Here is a 16,651-nt window from a genome sequence, read left to right on the forward strand (position 1 = left end):
CCGGGGCGTAACTGTAGCTCGCCAAATATTTATATTTATTCCGATTCACCCTAAACCGCCCTCCGACCCTCCCCCCCCCTGCTCATAGCCAGCTCATTTATTTATTTTTCATATTTTATGATATTTATTTTTGGGGCTGGTATTTTGTTTGCCCCGGCAGCGCAAATTTTTGCGCTTCGAATACTTCTGCTAGTTGGATTTTGAATGCTGATTGCCGAGGGGTTTGAGGGGCTTGGGCTCGGGTGCCTCGCTGGGTTGGAAAAGGTTAAGCTACAAGTATTATTTTTAGTCGGGTGCCCGCGATTGAGGCTGTGACCGCTCTTTGCGTTCTGCATCTGCTCTTTGGGAATCTCGGCAAGAACCTACCACAAAAATAAATCAAAACAAAGGCCGATGGAGCAGCGTTGTAAGAGCAGAAGAGATGGTCTCGGGCGAACAGCATCCACATGGGATTCTCGGATTTAGAGAGCCACTGCTCTGCTTGCTCTCGCGCAGCGACGCCTTTTGAGAATCGAGAACGGAGAATCGAGAGCTGTGAACGGGGAACTCGGAACTTGGGAACTGCGAGGTCCGTCAGTCAGGTGCAGACAGTTGACGTGTTCGGTTGACAAAGGCGGAAACGTGCACTAGTTTATTTAACCAAATATAAAAAACCAACTGACACACACAGAGCGCTTGAGAGAGCAGGACAGAAAGCAGCGGGCGAGCGAGTGAGGAGATAGCCAGTCGATTATCGAGGACGCCCCCAACACAACAGCGATGTCAGCAGCAACTAGATAAATGATAAATAAAAGATGTGTAAAATAAATGCGACAACTACTGGCAAATAGCAAATAGAGCAAGACAAACAGCAGCAGCAGCAGCAACAGCAACAACAAGCGCCTGTGTGTCCGTGTCCCCGTGTGTGTGTGTGTGAGAGAGAGCGAGAGCGCGCGCGTGTGTGTGTGAGAGTGTTTTGTACATGTGCCAGTGTGAGTGCGTGTCACATATCAGCAGAAGAAAAACCAGCAGCAGCAGCACTAGAAGCAGAAGCAGCAGCAGCAGTGGAAAAGCGCGCAGCCAAGCAGGAAAATTTGTAAACCAAGTCGGCAGAGCAGAGACATCGCAGGAGCAGCGCAGCAGCAGCGACGCCAGCAGAAGGTAGGGCCAGGAAAATTTCCGTTTTTCCACACAGCAGCAGCATAGCAGCATAACTCACCACACCCTGATCCTGCAGCAGCAGCATCTGCGCAGAGATTTTCCTGAAGAGAGATGGCTGTGCAGACAGAGAGAGGCGGCGAGAGAACGGAGAGAGCGATGCTTAGCGATGCTTTTCACGTGGAGTCTGTGCACAGAAATTGCCATCCATCCATCCATCCAAACAAGACCTTCCCCCCTTGTGAGCCGCCCCTCCCCCTTCCCCTTTCCCAATACCCAACAAACGCACACGCTGTAAAAGTAGTAGAAAAAAACATACACACAAAGTTATGAAAGTTACTTGCAATTGTCTTCGGTGATTTTTCATAGCCCGCTTTTCTGGGCCACATTACTTTTGGCCCGCGGGAAAACGAAAAGGAGCTCAAGTAATTGCTTTAAATTGACACAATGTGTAAACAAAGCTGCGGAAAATTCAATTTCCCAGCAACGCTGACCTTGCTCCGGATTGGTAAAAATCCATTTCGGATTCCGATGCCTCGACAATTACTAACTGGTAATGCAATGAATTTGATAAACTCTTACTCACACACAGGCGCACTTTGGCTAAAGGATGCCAATAAAAATGTAGGATACTGTGTCACATACACACACAGTTTCGCAGATTGAGTGTGCGTGTGTGCGAGTGTGTGTACGTGTACGTGTAAATGACCGGAAACTGTGCTCAAGTGCTCCCTGGCAAGCGATGAGGCTACTTTGGTCTCCTTTCTTTTGGGGGCTCCTCTCGTGAAGAAGCACTTCAATTGTCAAATTGCTCTTGCTTATTGTTGCAATAGTTCTGCTGATGGACAGGTTTTCCCAGCAGTGCCACCCCAGCTTGTGCTCCTGCACCTTTCACTTGTTTTTAAAGCGACTCCCGCAGACATAGTCGCTTTTTATGGGCGTCGTCTTGCCGTCTTTTGCAGTTTTCCTCGCACAAGCAAAGCCGGGCAAAACGAAACAATCAACACGGAAGCAGATTCCTCGTTGTTTTTCACTCCTGTCTTTGTTTTTTTTTCTAAGTTCCCCCGTTGTTGTGCTGGCTGTTTGTTGTTCTTTGCCGTTGTGCTGGCGCTTTTTCTGTGCCCGGCTGTGTACAAATCAGCGTGGCCTAGTGCGCTGCTTGAGGTTGGTGCTTTTGTGCCGTGAAATGCGAGTTTTATGGCGGAGTGGCTCGGCTTCATCGGGTTGACATTTAAGTTGTTTCTTTCCTGTCATTCAAGTGTGCAAGTCTTACAGTGTGTGTGTGTGTGTTTGTGTATGCAAAAGTTCAAAAGTCAACCAAGTCAGCAAAGTTCTGGGAATTTTCTATATATTCCTGCCGGTGCGCACGGGTCGTATGAGCAATGCACGGCAGCGCGTAGCTATACGTCCCATGTACGTCGCTCTGACGAGCTAAAAGCCACAACTATCGCCAATCAATTGAATTAAACTCGGAGGGAGGGTGGGGCCAAATTTCAGTGCACGTGGCAGCAGGCAGCCGAAGAAGGAAAATTGAAAATTGTGAATTGCATTTTCCCCACCGCCCCAATTTCTCAGGCAAATGGAAAGCTGTCAGCGGGCCTGATTCGCCGATTCACTGCTCAACAAGCGAAGGCGAGCCGAAGTTGTATGAATTTCATAAGCAGGACAACTGAAAATGTTGAGATACTCAGATACTCTGATACACACAAATACACACTGACACACAGACACTTGACGTTGGGCTAGACAAAGGCAAAAAGGCAATTATAGAAATACAGACGAGCGGCAACAAATAATAAAAGCAAGTTGCCATAGACAATCACAACAACCACGGGGGAAAACTGGGAAGCTGGCAAGATTGGAGCCTGGGTAGAACTGAACGATGTTGACGACAAGTAGCTGCAAAAGTTCTGCGACGTTTTGCGCATATTAAACAAAGTTGACGACAGCGACGCCGGCAGTGGCCAGCAAACCGAGAACTCCGGACCGAGTTCCCCGGACTCTGGACTCCGGACTCCAGACTCCACAATACGCATCCCCACTCCAATCGGAGAATTGCGAATTGCGAGCGGAGAACTGAGAGCTCAGACAGCGGCAGCCACAGTCGCCGTCTCATTATTTATTTGATTGCCCGCACAGCCAATGCTCGAATTACCCCCTGGGAAAAAACTTGGGGGTGGTGGGAAAATCCAGCGGGTGAGGGAGGGGAGCAACAGAAAAAACATAATAGTCAGAAGCATAAACGTAATTAATAAGGCAAATTAATGCAAACAATAATACAAATTCATTTTCGTGCACAAATGAAACTAAATTACAACAACGTGAGCGAAGGGAACCCAGCCCAAACCAAACGAATCCAAGCATCCGACAATGGAGGCAAAAAGCATGGAAAACCATGGAAATTGAATGCTAATTTGGTCTGAGCCGAAAACTTGAATACCCTCCTGGGCATTTTCCGGGTGTGTTCTTGGGGCAAATTAGGCATGCTAAAAGATCTTGCCTTAATTAAACCTTTTGTGGCGCATACAAGTAAGGAGAGGGTAATATTTAAATCGAAGTTGGTGCGGTTTCGAAGTTCTTAAATCATTCGCTCACATTATAATCCTTTACTTTGAAGCAGAGGTATGATGCAAACTCACAGGATTATAATATCGTTCTCATTTATGTCCTTCTATTCAATTTGTTGTTGCTAAATTATCCTGTGCTTTTCCTTCACCAAAGCATCACTCAAACGAAGCAAAACCTGAGTGTTGAATTTCAAAGCATTCTCTTGAACAATGCAAACTTAATTATGTAATTAAGAGTTATTTGACCTCTTTTATTATTTTCACTCATTTGTTTGACTACACACATATTGGATAAAGGGGTTATGTTACAAAATGTAATTTCAATATTTATTTACCGAAGTAATTATTTTGAAAATGTCGATGTTTACAAAACCTTCTAAAATAATTGTGATTTTAAACATAACATCTTATAAAGGCGGCTATTAAATTCATTATAATCCTATAATCTCAAAAAAAATCATTAAGTATTTTACGACATATTTGCTGGTTTTAGCTGAGGAGTCCATAAATTACTGATTTCCCCAAAGTGCTTTATGCTCACTTGACTAAATCTTTAATTAATAAATAAGATTCAGGTCCAAGTATTTCCGCCTGCTGCTCCGCAACCTCAACGGCCAAGTTATCATACCCTTTCCAATTGTTGTAGGAACAACAATAAATGGCAACTAATAAGCACAGGTCACCAACACCCACACCTTCAAGCACATTCACACACACAAAGAGCATCGACAACTAAACAGTTCGTCGAGCAGAAAAACGAGGAAATCTACTTAATCACGTTTAATTAAGGTGAGTTTATAAGTAGCCCTCTGTGTGAATGTGAATATGGATGTGGATGCGGGTGTGGTTTGTGTGTGTATATCTGCGGGACGATGAGCACACACACTACACATGCGGATTTTTTTGCGAATTGCTTTTATTGCCATTTTGCGGAGGAGCCGACGACGAATGACACAAAAGAGCTTGCCAGGTAATCACAACTGGCCCCAGTCCCACATAAATGCAAATTAGGGTTAGATGTTTACGAGTGTATATGTATATGTGTATGGATGGCATTGGGTGTTTCCAAAGTGTAAGTGTGTGCTTCTCTGGAACTGTAATAATAATAATTATGCAAGTGGCTTGAATGAGTTTATTGCATGCAAACATTCATTACAAGAGAAGTCAACTGCGGGCTCATTTTGTACGGTCTTGAATCACCTTCATAGCCTCACATTTAGTGTGTAGGTCTCATTTTGGGCTGATCATGCCACATAAGTACGGCAATTCAAGTGGGGACTATCAACCAAGGAATCACCAAACTGGCTTGCACATTGATTTATGCCCGGCCAAATTGTTGTCACTGTCACAAACAGAAAGCAGCCTACTATCTGCTTTCCGTACGTCACACATTTGGTTAATTGAAAAAGCATCAAGGCCCTCATCATTAGCAAAAGCTTCGTGACTTATGTCGCCGTTCGTCCGACCTCTGCTCCTCCTGCCTGCAAGGACCCACATCGTTTGCCGCCCAGGACATGCAGCCACCCCACCCCACTCAACACACCCCACCAACCACCCCACCCCACCCATTTATGTAATCGATGCATGTCGAACAGCAGCAACAAAGCCAACAACAAGTGAATGGCGTGTGTGACACGAGCTGAAAAGCGAAACGAAAGAGCCAGAAAGGAGAGCACCCAGGACCTAGAATGGTGGCCATAGGAGGATGGGAGAAGGGGATGGAGAGGGGCTAAAAGGGAACAAACAAAAACCTATCAAGTTGTATGCTCGTTGATTTCAATTTGTGAATTGTTGTTCTTTGGCGAATGCATTTGCATATTACACATACGCCATGCTGGCCGCCCGTAAAAACCTCCATGTATGTGTTTCTAACTAAGCCCAGCTAACGATTAAAAAAATAATTAAAAATAACCGAAAAACGATGGGGGTTGGGCTTGCAGTGGAGCACAGATAAGGGTGGAATTTGCTCTATAAATCGCGATGTTTGCCTTTTTTCGAGCGCTGTGTTTGTTGTTTTCCTTTCTGCCCTGGCTATAGGGTATATCCTTGCTTTTTGCCTGGCGCTTGGCTAAAAAGTACATAAATTTCAAATAAGTCACGTTTCCGGCATAGTGTCCCAGCACGCATACAGATACACACAGTCCCTCCAACTCTCACAAACATACACGCACACAAACACATGCCTGCATGGCGTCTAAAAATTTGCTTTGTTGCGGCGTCTGCGGCCAAAGGCAAATAAATAGAAAATAAAATGGGATAGAACCACGCCTTTATTCTTTTTAATAAAATGACACTAAAACGGGCAAAATATTTGCCGGTTAGCTTAGTTAGAGTGGAATTCGCTCTTCCAGTCGCTTCAACTTTTAATTTTTGCCCCTCTGTCAGTCGTTCTATTTGTTTTCGAAAAACTTTTTTGGGTTGTAAAGTGCTCGGTGGTCAGAATTCGTTTTAATGCTGATTTGCAGATTATTGTCAGTCAACAGCAGTGAAAATGTAGTCATAAAACTGGCCAATGAAAATGTGCAAATAATAAAAAGTGTAAATAAATTATTTACGGAAAGAGCGGCACTACAAGCTGAACTTTATGTTCGTCGTGGATCTGCCCTTTACAATTAATTTGTAATGGAATTTTGTAAACCCAAAAATGAAATTCGGAGAATACATGTTCTATTATTTGCAAGCGAAATAAGATTACCAGGGAGCCCAGTTAATAACTATTATTAGAGTTCCTGGAAAAATGTGGGTCTAACAGAAGTCTTATCCGCCTGGCTGCACTTCCTGAAACTAGAAAGTTTTCCCAAGAATTTCGGCACTAGACAGCTATCCTTGCCGAACGTTTTCCGCTCCGACTCATGAAGTCACGCAAATAAACCCGAGCAAATGGTTTACAAGCGCCCTCACTTGCAAGTGACTGCTGATTTATTTGCCACATTTGTGTGGTGCCTCAGCAGTTGGTTTTACTACTTTTTATTCTTCACTTCTTTACAGCTGCACCCCACGGACCTGGGCTGCAATATTATACACACTTTATGTGCATATTTTTATGCGGCTTGGTCTTGTTGTTATGGCATTGCTCGTTCGCTGATCGCCATTTGCCTTTGCCATTTTACGACTTGAATTTGTCGTCTGTTTTGTTGCCCAGAGGGCGCGAACTTTAATTGAATAAGTTTTAAGCGGATTTTCAAGAGCATTCCCCAGACACAACTGCTTCTTCCTTTACACTTTGCACTCCCTTCGGGCGCACGGGGCGTATGTGTAATGCTTAATTGAAACATGCAAAAGCGCCAAAGCGTCGAGCTCAGCGATTTTTGCATAACAAATACCGCGAGGAACAGCCAACGGCAGCAGATGAACAAAAGGTGTTGCAATTTGAGTACAAAATCCTCCAAGCCAGATTTGCATTTCAAATACGGAGTTGCCAGTAAATAAGTTATGAATTGAGCTCCTCTATATTACACAAAACACAGCAGGTTAAGATAGATGGTCAGGAAAATAGTTGGGATACCATTCAGATTTTCCACATTCGCTGACTCTTTTCCTATCTCCATCGGAAAATTGCCACTGCGATTCGGAGCCGGAAATCTGTCGGCCTGCAAATAAAACGTCAACGGATAAATTGATTTCTGCTGTGAATATTTTTGCGAAAATTAACAAGTGGAATACGGGATCCGGAATACTCAATAATTCAGGGCTGCGACTGCGGATCGATAAAAATGTATTTCCCGTTTAATTTACCCGCTTAATGGCTGATAAATCAATTTAATAATTGCCCTGGGATTTCTTTTTCGCCCCGGCCCCGAACTCTGAACTTCCGCCCCTGCGAATCCGATGGCGGAGACAGTAGATCATGGGCGGGTGCGGCGGCCACAAACGACTTCATCTCGAACGAAAGTCACTTCCCTTTTTGGGGCGCAATGGAAAGGCTTTTGAACATTTTTACATAAAAATCAACTCTCGGCTGGTGCAAGTGCTTCCTTTCGTACCTTTGAGCAGCCCGACGCAGTTTCGGAGAGGAAACTCACGTTGAAATGTAATTTCATGGCACACAAGTTTTTAATTAAATTTCATGGCAAAAAGAGCTTCAGGAGCAGCAGCTGCAGAGGAGTCGCAGGCGAAGGCCTTTTAACATGCAATCAGCAAACCACTCTGGCATGCATATAGGGCAGCCGTACAAGAGCGTATTATGGCACATACACACTCACACACACACACATATATCGTATAATATATATAATATACAAATGCCATACAAAAATGCAGCCTTAATGCGTTTTTCAAGTGGCAGCCAAGCAGCAGCGCAATGGAACCCTTACAATTTCTGCCGAATGGCTCGTGGATCCCGACTACTGACTGGTGGCTACTGGTTCCACTCTCCACCGGCAATAATCGTCACATAATTTTATTAAGCTCTTGCCCCAGACATCGCAGTTGGTCCAAGAGCACGGCTTCTCCGTGTTTTCCGCTTTTCCAGCGCCTCTTCCGGATCCCATTTTGCGGTGGGCCACAAGCTGCCGGTTATTGGCCGGCAAAAAAAAGATGAAAAGATGAGGCCGGCTGCCAAACTGTTTATGCCGATACTTTGAATTTATGGGAGACCCCATGCGAAAAGTGTCAAAGTGCAAAAATTTTAACTATCCATTTCGAAAATACCAAGTTGTAGTTCTGTGTACAGGGTTAGGTTACACAAGGAGCCAAAAATGTTAGGATCCTTTAAGTTTCAGTTTTAAGTTAGTATAATGAATACCTACCTCCTCATAAAGCACTTGGTGGTATTTAATTAGCACCCAAATGTTTAAGTTCGTATGAACCTGGCTTATTTTTTCAAAATGATTACCAATAAAAACCACAGACTTAGTTGCCATAACTTCCCACATTTCGAGAGTTTTACTCTTCACACTTTTAATTGCTACAAGTTTACAGATTTCTATATGTTTTGCCCCCAGGAATTTAGGAATCCTTAAGTTTTTTCTATGAAATTGTACGCTTGGAATGAAAATTCTAATATTTGGGAAATATTCAGTCAGTCTTCCTCTCAAAAGTAGAGAGCCAATGTTTTACTTTTAACTCATTTTCCCTGCTTTTTCTGTTTCGTTTTACAAAAGGGCAGAAAAGTAAATGAATTTTGCGATATATATTTTTAATAGTTTTTCCTGAAAACTCTCAGCTTTCTAGTTGCAAATCGATACCTATAGATTTATTTCATTAGCCAGGAAATCAAACAAAAATGCTTGTCAGGATGCCTGCCAACCAGGAGACATTTGACTTTGTTTATTGTAAACAAGCGACAAGCGATGTGACCTCGTGCCCCGCCCCTCGCCCACACAGGAAGCTGCGCCCACACATAGAGCCCCACACACACACACATACCATCTAATGCAATTCGCAGTTTCTGTTGTTGTTGGCAATAGTTCTTAGACAGACGACAGCCGCCATGCGACCATATAGTACGTCCGTCTATCTGCGGCGTTTATTACACACACACGCAAGCGCCACAAAATCACACGCTACACACACACAGGCATGTGGCGAACGCCTCTTTTGGATGCGGGGTGCACGGTTAGGTGGGAGGGGGCGTGGCTCCGAGGGGCGCAACAAGTTATGTCGCCGCAATTAGTTGGCCTTGCCCCTCCGCAAAATTTCTTGGCACTAATGCCAAAACCAAAGGCAGCCAGACCTCCGATTTTATGTGTGCGTATGTCTATGTTTGCACTCGGGTGTGGCTGTGTGCGTTATGCAATTGATGAGACCCATGGGTAAACACTCTCGAATTCAATGATATTTATAATAAACCTCAAAAGCTTATTACAGATTACACAGTACAAACGATTTTCAGATTGCCAGCGACGTCGTATGTGCAATAAACCAATAACGTTTTTAGAGTTTTTAAGTCAGCTATGGGAAATAGTGGAATTAAGAGGGCTTAATGTTTGTTTTCGTACTAAATCGCCAGGCTACGAATGATGATTAGTTTTGATAATTCATTGAAATTGAATGGAGAATGTTACGCACATTGCATTATTAAAGTATGCAAAAGTACGCCTTAACAAAGGCAGAATAAAATCTTGGCTAGGATAAGTTATATTATAATCATATTGAATTAAAACCCACCAATTTCCCAAGAGAAACTCTGGTATTTATATTCTCTCATCTAGGCTATTTAGAATTTCAGTGTCCCCGTGGTATTTATATAAGTGCATTCCTGGCAAATAATACGTTGAATATTTATAGTTAGCCGGCGGCGACCTTCAGACGACGCCCACATATCATCGCCCACTTTTCCATGTGGTCGTGTGTCGTGTGAGAAAATTTGATTGCATTCATTATGCAAATGCATAAATATTTAGCAAATTGTTTGGCCAGTGCTGACACTATGTTTATAATAAAATATCTTGTAGTTTTCGCACATCTTTCCTCTTGTGCCGGCACAATTTATATGGCAATTATCAACACTCTGAAGGGACCAAGAGTTTCGACCCGAAAATATTCATTAAAATCTGCATTGTTTGCATGGAAATTTTTCATTTTCCTTTTTTTTTTTTGTTTGCCTTTTGGTTCCGTGTCCCTTTTGTTTGCTATGTGGCTTATCGCAAGTGCAATGTGTCTTCAGTGTCTCTTGTGTAAATTTAGAAATTTATGGTTATTTAAAAATTCATCCCCACACACGTACTATGGTATGGTATGCTGAGGTGGTGCAGGGGATAGTGTGGCCGAATATGAATAAATTATCGTGTCCATTGTTTGCCGAACTGGGAAAAGTAACCAAATTGGGCGAGGGCCAGGAGTTGAAGTTTTGCTTCGCTCCCAAGACTTTGGCCACAAGCAACACGGATAAGGGAACACCAGTACCAGCACCAACACCAACACCAACACAAAGGGAGTCCGCAGCCACGCACACACCTACTCCGGTTCACGGATACACACGCAGGGCATTGTCTTAACTGGAACTCGAACCCCGAACCCTTAAACATGCTGTTGACATGGCTTTTGTCATTTTCTGGTTATGGCCAAGCGGACAAAGACAGGAAACTCCGGGGGATGAGGAAGCTGGACAAACTTTGGCCACAGTTAGTGCCATGTTGTTGATGCTGTACTGTATCGCCTTTTAAAGTGCCAAAAATGGAGAGAGACCGAAGAGAGAGAGAGAGAGAGCGAGAGAGAGAGAGAGATGATGTGGTCCTCATAATATGGTCACATCCTGCATTCAAGTGGCGAGAAATGATTTTAAATATTTGTGGCTCATGCATTTTAATTGGCATTTGCAAACGTGTGTGGCCTACAAATTGAAGTACTTTCTATACGGATTAAAATAACTATTTTGTGTCATTGCGTTGGCGTGTAAATTAATTTAAATGAGCTTCGCTGGGGATTTTATAATCAACATGAATCGAATTCCAGCCAATTTATTGGCATTTTTGCATTTTCGCCATGCAAGAGAAAAGTTTATCAATATTCTCTCTATTTTCTTTTACCCTCTTCAATTTCTCTTTATTTTGTATTTTTCTTGTCGCACTTTATTTACCTTGCTCTCGTAATTGACTTGAATGTTTGCCCAGTTGAGCTTTTTGCCATTTCTGTAATTAATAACGACCTTCTCCCACGCTGCCACTTCCTCCTGTCGACCCGCTTTAATGATTAATGAAGCTAAAAATGTCAGCTTTTTCCCCGCCCGTCCGCCAACGGAAAACCACGGCGAAAAGGTGAGGCGAAGTTTTTGCACCTGGTCGAAAGTCGACGCCAGGGTTTCGCATCAATTATGCATTAATCAACACTAAATACATTTAAGTTGATATTAATTTCCTATGGCAATTAATTAGCGGAAGTGGATCTGCGGTGCCGTGAATATTTCCGCAGACAACTGGGGCCGGTGCAAATACGCATAAATCGAAACAAGTTGCAACAATTTCAATTTGCAGCGTTAACTTGCTGCAAGCGAGGCGCTCAAAAACTTTGCCCGTAAACAACAAAGAGTTGTTGACGTTCCGCTGGAGAATAAAGCGAAAGAGGGCCCCGTCGCACACGTTGCCATCATTGAAGCAAACCGAAAGCAATAAGCAGTTGCCACTGGGCCATAAAACAAACAGCCAGCTCCTAGCCCGGTGGGGAATCACCATCCACCAGCTACCACCACCTACGCCTGCCACCCATTTGCCATTTGCCATTGCCCATTGCCACCCCATCCAATCTACTCTTCAGTCTGTGAAAATGCAATCAAGTCGCTGAAGCTGCAGCTGCAGCTGCTGTTGCATCTGCAGCTTAAATCGCCGGCGACACCAAAGGAGAAGGCAGTGGCAACAAAAAGTGTCAATTGACAATGAAACCGAAATGGGATGGTGTGGGGTTCGGTAGATCCTCTGCAAGTCACTCTGTGAGTCAGCAGGACATAAAATCCCCGCCCCAGTAAGTGAGTCTGCTTTCGGTTAACGATTTGGCCATTTGGCCAAGCACTTCCATCCGCCACCTATTGGGGTATCGGCGCGGCCATGGGGGCGTATGCGCAATGCCAACTATTTGCACGACTTGGGACATTTGGGCAAAAAGTTTTGGCGCCCAACGGAACCTTCAATCTTGGCCAAAACTCTCGGCCAACTTAATTGAAATGCGAAATAAAACATTCGAGCGTCTGAGTGTGCTTGGGCCGGGAAAAGTTATTATGGCTAACTCCGATTACCCATCAACTAAAGTGAAAGGCTCTCTCTCTGGCGTGGAAAAGTTTTTGCCAAAGATGATCAATGGCCAATAAATAAGCAACAACAAGAGCAGCGAGCCCGAATATGTGAAATTTTCCCTGAATTCGTTACCAATCAGTATACTTACTTGAACATGTACTCAACAAAACAAAAAGTTTGCCAAAAGCTAAAGTTCACCAGCATTACTTTTTTCATTCGAGTTGCGCCGTGAAATGATAGCATTGCACTAAATTTAATTGCTTTGGCCGTAGTGATTATATGGCATTTTATTTCAACTAACGTGCAAGCTGCACATTTACTGACATTAAAATGCACTTTGACAGACATCGGATTGCCCGCTGGCTGCCCTCCAGTTTGCACAATGTTTAGGCAATTATTTACTTTGGTTGCACAGTGAAAGACCATACATACGAGTACACTGCCATGTGGGGTCGACATGAAGCCCCAAATAGAGAGCCCCCAAAGCTTATCTTGACAGCCATTAAATGGCCGCAAAGCGTTGGAATACGTGATTTATGTGTGTGAATAGATCGGCCTTTTGGTGAGGGGTGTGTGCGTGCGTGCGTGTGCATTTTTAAAAGGGTACCAAATTAGGGGGGAGATATGTATACTAACTTCTAATCGCGCTTATCTCGCGACTCCTACTGCGACCCACCCACGTCCACCAGTTTTATCGCCTTCGGGGTGCTGCCTAGTTTATTGACCCATTTGACTAGGTGAACGAGGGGCGCTGTAACGGGCAATTTGTTTGTGGCGATAAATCCAGCAAATTATTGCCCAATTTTCATGCGAGTTAATTTCCAGTTAAAGTTCAGATTTTGCCAAAATATCCTATAAATAGAGCAGACATGTACATATGTACTCCGGTTTGATAGATGATTCCGCCCTTCTTGGAAAGCTAATAATAGGGCGCACACATTTCGGTTCCCAAACCCCTTAGTCCAAACCCTCCTCCAAGGAATTCCGACCGGCTTTCATTAATTTTTTTGCTGGGTCGCACAAACAATGTATTGACATTTCAATTAATTATGAGTGAGCCGGCTGCCGAGTGGGGAATATGAGGGAATGGCTGGAAGCAAGCTGTGACCTTTTGGACTTGTCAGCTGAGTGATATGAAGTCCTGGCTTGACATTTGCGAGATGAGTGCGGAAAGTTCGGAAAGTATATCACAAACGTACAAAGGAAAATGTAACATATCATAGAAAGGTAGATCATGTGAAAGATATCAACTCAAATGAAAACAAAATCATACAAATATAAGTTATATATACATTTGTATTTCCATATGGTTAAAACTACATTTTCTCTTTCATTTTTATGCACGCTCACAATTTAACAAACCCGTTTCGCAACTTGATTATTTTTGAAGTACATCGTTAGTGGGATTACTATCAGCTCGAAATGGGCTCTGAAGTGGTGCTGCTCGTTAGAGCTGCGAAGTAGGGTCCTCGAGTTCGGTGGGCTTTTCGCAATCCGTTCGAACCACTCACGTATGCAACGCACTTTGACCTTTCGATCTCTCATCCCCGCCGTGTTTATCCTGCGCTTCATTTTGGGGCGCCCCCAAACGTGTCATCAGCTGTTGCTAAAACGGCTTGTGTCTCATCCACAGCGATTCGGGTGTTTATGAAACTGTCTCCTGAATGTTAAAGTTAAGGCGCTCGTCTGAGGTGAGCTTTATGCAAATCCTGGCTGCGGAATATTACTCACACTCACCAGTACCCGCAACCGCACACACACACACGGAAACACACAGGGTCCTAAATGGAGTTCCCGCGTATTTCGCACGTCTTTTTGCTGCGCTGCGCGAATTTCGTCATATACGAGTCCGGTCAGCCGTAAACTGCAACATAAACCTGCAAATCCACTCTGGGGTTTGCGCCGCGTTTCTGAGCGTCACGGTGTCGTTCCGGAATTCACGAGTGATCCAGTAAACTGGTAATAAATCAGATCAGCTGCATCAGACAATACAGCTGATAGCATTGCCAACCTTTCGCAGTCGACGAGCTGGTAAGACTGGCGTTGCCAGATCAGCGGTGCGATCGTCATTCGGCCGCGCGCTCGTTGGGCGCGAAATTCGAATTCAAATTCAAATTTGAACTAATTAAGTTGAACAAAAATTTGAAATATAACCTAAGAACTGAAGCTAGTTCTATTTCCCACGGAGCGCTGGGGACCAACAAGCCAAAGTCCCCCTTTTATATCTGATGGACAGAACAGGGGGGGGCAGTGCCCCCGACCCCAACGACCCGTTTAGGAGGAGTGGTAGGCTATCGAGATCCCCTATAAGAGGAGTCGGAACCCAAATCCAGGGAGGGGGAGGTGAGCAAGCAGGCCCCCCGCCGCCGAAAGCTAGCGACTGCAGTGCAGCTGTGGAGGTGGAGACTCTGGCCACTACAGTCTCCACGACAGCCACAAGCCTGAAGACAATGGATTTCATCAGCGTGCCGGCCCAAAGGGCGGGAGCGAAGTCCCCATCAGGATCGCCGCATCGCTCGCCAGAACTGACCACGACGCTCCAGAATGAGGACCTGCAGGGCATCCTGGACATGATGAAAGCCAAGATCACCGCCATTCTATCCTCGTTCGAGACTAGGCGTCACGTAACCAGCGAGGATAGGGGCGTGCTAGTGGACCTATCGGCGCTCAATAACAGAGCGATTGAGTTACAGGAGGGTATCAACAAGAAGCCCCCACCAAGGAGTACTGCCACACAGACTGAGGCAGAAAAGACAAAGCGTAGCCAGGTGGCGCCACCCAGACAGGCATTACCGAATGTGCAGGTCCGCAAAACGGACAACCATCGATCTTCCGCGAAATCCACCGGGAAGGCGTTACCCACGACGGCTGACTCCAAACCGGAAAGTTATGCGTCTGTCGCCAAGGACGCTAACAAGGACGAGGAATGGGCTAAGGTGAAGCCCAAGCGCCTGCGCAAAAAACCTGAGGCGCTAATCCTGAAAAAAACGGGTGAGGTTACGTACTCGGATATGCTCCGGAAGATGAAAGCAGAACCGAGTCTGACCGAATTCGGCAAGCACGTGCGTAAAATAAGGAGGACGCAACAGGGAGAACTACTTCTTGAATTAGAAGGTAAAGCCTCGGAGGTCATCCCCAGCTTTAAAAATGAGCTAGAAGCGACGCTCAAAGAGATTGCTTCGGTTCGCACGGGCGCGCATAGGACTGCGCTAATCTGCAGCGGACTAGACGAGACAACGACGGCTCAGGACCTTCACAATTCCCTGGTCTCCCAATTTCAGGGCATCCGCCTGGAACCAGAGGATGTAAGAGGCCTTCGCAGGATGCGTGACGGGACCCAGATAGCCTCTGTGCTAATGTGCGCGAACGATGCCATTGCGGTCATCAACCGGGGCGTTGTAACTGTGGGATGGTCGCGTTGCCGCATAGCCCAAGACGTCCGCCCAATAAGATGCTTCAGATGCCTCGAATTCGGCCACCGAGCTCCCTACTGCAAGTCAGTCGATCGCTCTGACTGCTGCCTACGGTGCGGCGAGCATGGGCATAAGGCAAAGGGCTGCGTAGCCCCACCAAGATGCCTGATCTGCAGCAGTGACGTGGACAAGAACCACGCGACGGGTGGTTTTGCATGCCCCACCTACAAAGCCAACACCAAAGGAGCTAATAGCCGTCAAAATGATGCCAGAAGAAATTAACATCATCCAGCTCAACGTTAACCATTGCGCAGCAGCACAGAACCTCCTGACTCAAACAGCGAAGGAGCGCCATGCGGACGTAGTGCTTTTGAGTGAACCATACCTACCTGGTGTGGGTAACTCAGGAGTGCTACTCGATGAGACAGGCAAGGCGGCCATTAAATGTACATCCAGGTTATTGGTAGAGGAGTGGGATACCGTACCAATGCGCGGCATAGCATACGCCAAAATTAGAGGAATCCACTTCTACAGCTGCTATGCTCCACCTAGCGACAGTCCCGAGCAATTCGAGGACATGCTCGAAAAGCTGGTTAACCATGCAAGTGGGCGCAGACCAACAGTCATCGGAGGTGACCTCAATGCCTGGGCTACAGAATGGGGCAGTCGAATCTCTAACACAAGAGGACGAGCAGTGATCGATGCCATGAACCTGCTAGATCTCGTATTGCTAAACGACGGGTTCAAACCGACGTTCAATAATGACAGAGGTACATCTTTCATTGATGTCACTTTTGTTAGCAGAGTTCTAGTGGCTAGCTCGAACTGGATGGTCCATGAGGACATAACGCTGAGCGACCACAACCTA

The 16,651-nt window shown here is 45.2% G+C and overlaps 1 protein-coding gene and 1 long non-coding RNA gene across 14 annotated transcripts in view, besides 1 other annotated feature; one reads left to right on the forward strand and one right to left on the reverse strand.

Moving 5' to 3' along the window:
* Positions 1-575: 575 nt before the first annotated feature.
* The window catches only part of GluClalpha (Glutamate-gated chloride channel subunit alpha), a 44,517-nt gene continuing 28,441 nt past the window's right edge, over positions 576-16,651 (forward strand). For all 11 annotated transcript variants that reach the window (NM_001170185.3, NM_001300481.1, NM_001300479.1 and 8 more), the window contains 1 exon segment: positions 576-1,140. The gene's annotated coding sequence lies outside the window, so the exon portion shown is untranslated.
* Positions 13,650-14,338, reverse strand: lncRNA:CR43488 (long non-coding RNA:CR43488). Of its 3 annotated transcripts, none has more exons than NR_048430.1 (2): positions 14,108-14,338; positions 13,650-14,030 (listed from the first exon to the last, which is right to left on the reverse strand). It is a non-coding gene; the product is annotated as a long non-coding RNA:CR43488 (long non-coding RNA). The 3 variants fall into 3 exon arrangements; NR_048431.1 differs by having other exon boundaries at positions 14,102-14,338; NR_048432.1 differs by having other exon boundaries at positions 13,650-14,338.
* Positions 14,163-16,651: part of a mobile genetic element that runs on past the window's edge.

This window comes from Drosophila melanogaster, chromosome 3R (assembly GCF_000001215.4).
Source record: "Drosophila melanogaster chromosome 3R".
In the NCBI taxonomy this organism is placed as follows: domain Eukaryota; kingdom Metazoa; phylum Arthropoda; class Insecta; order Diptera; family Drosophilidae; genus Drosophila; species Drosophila melanogaster.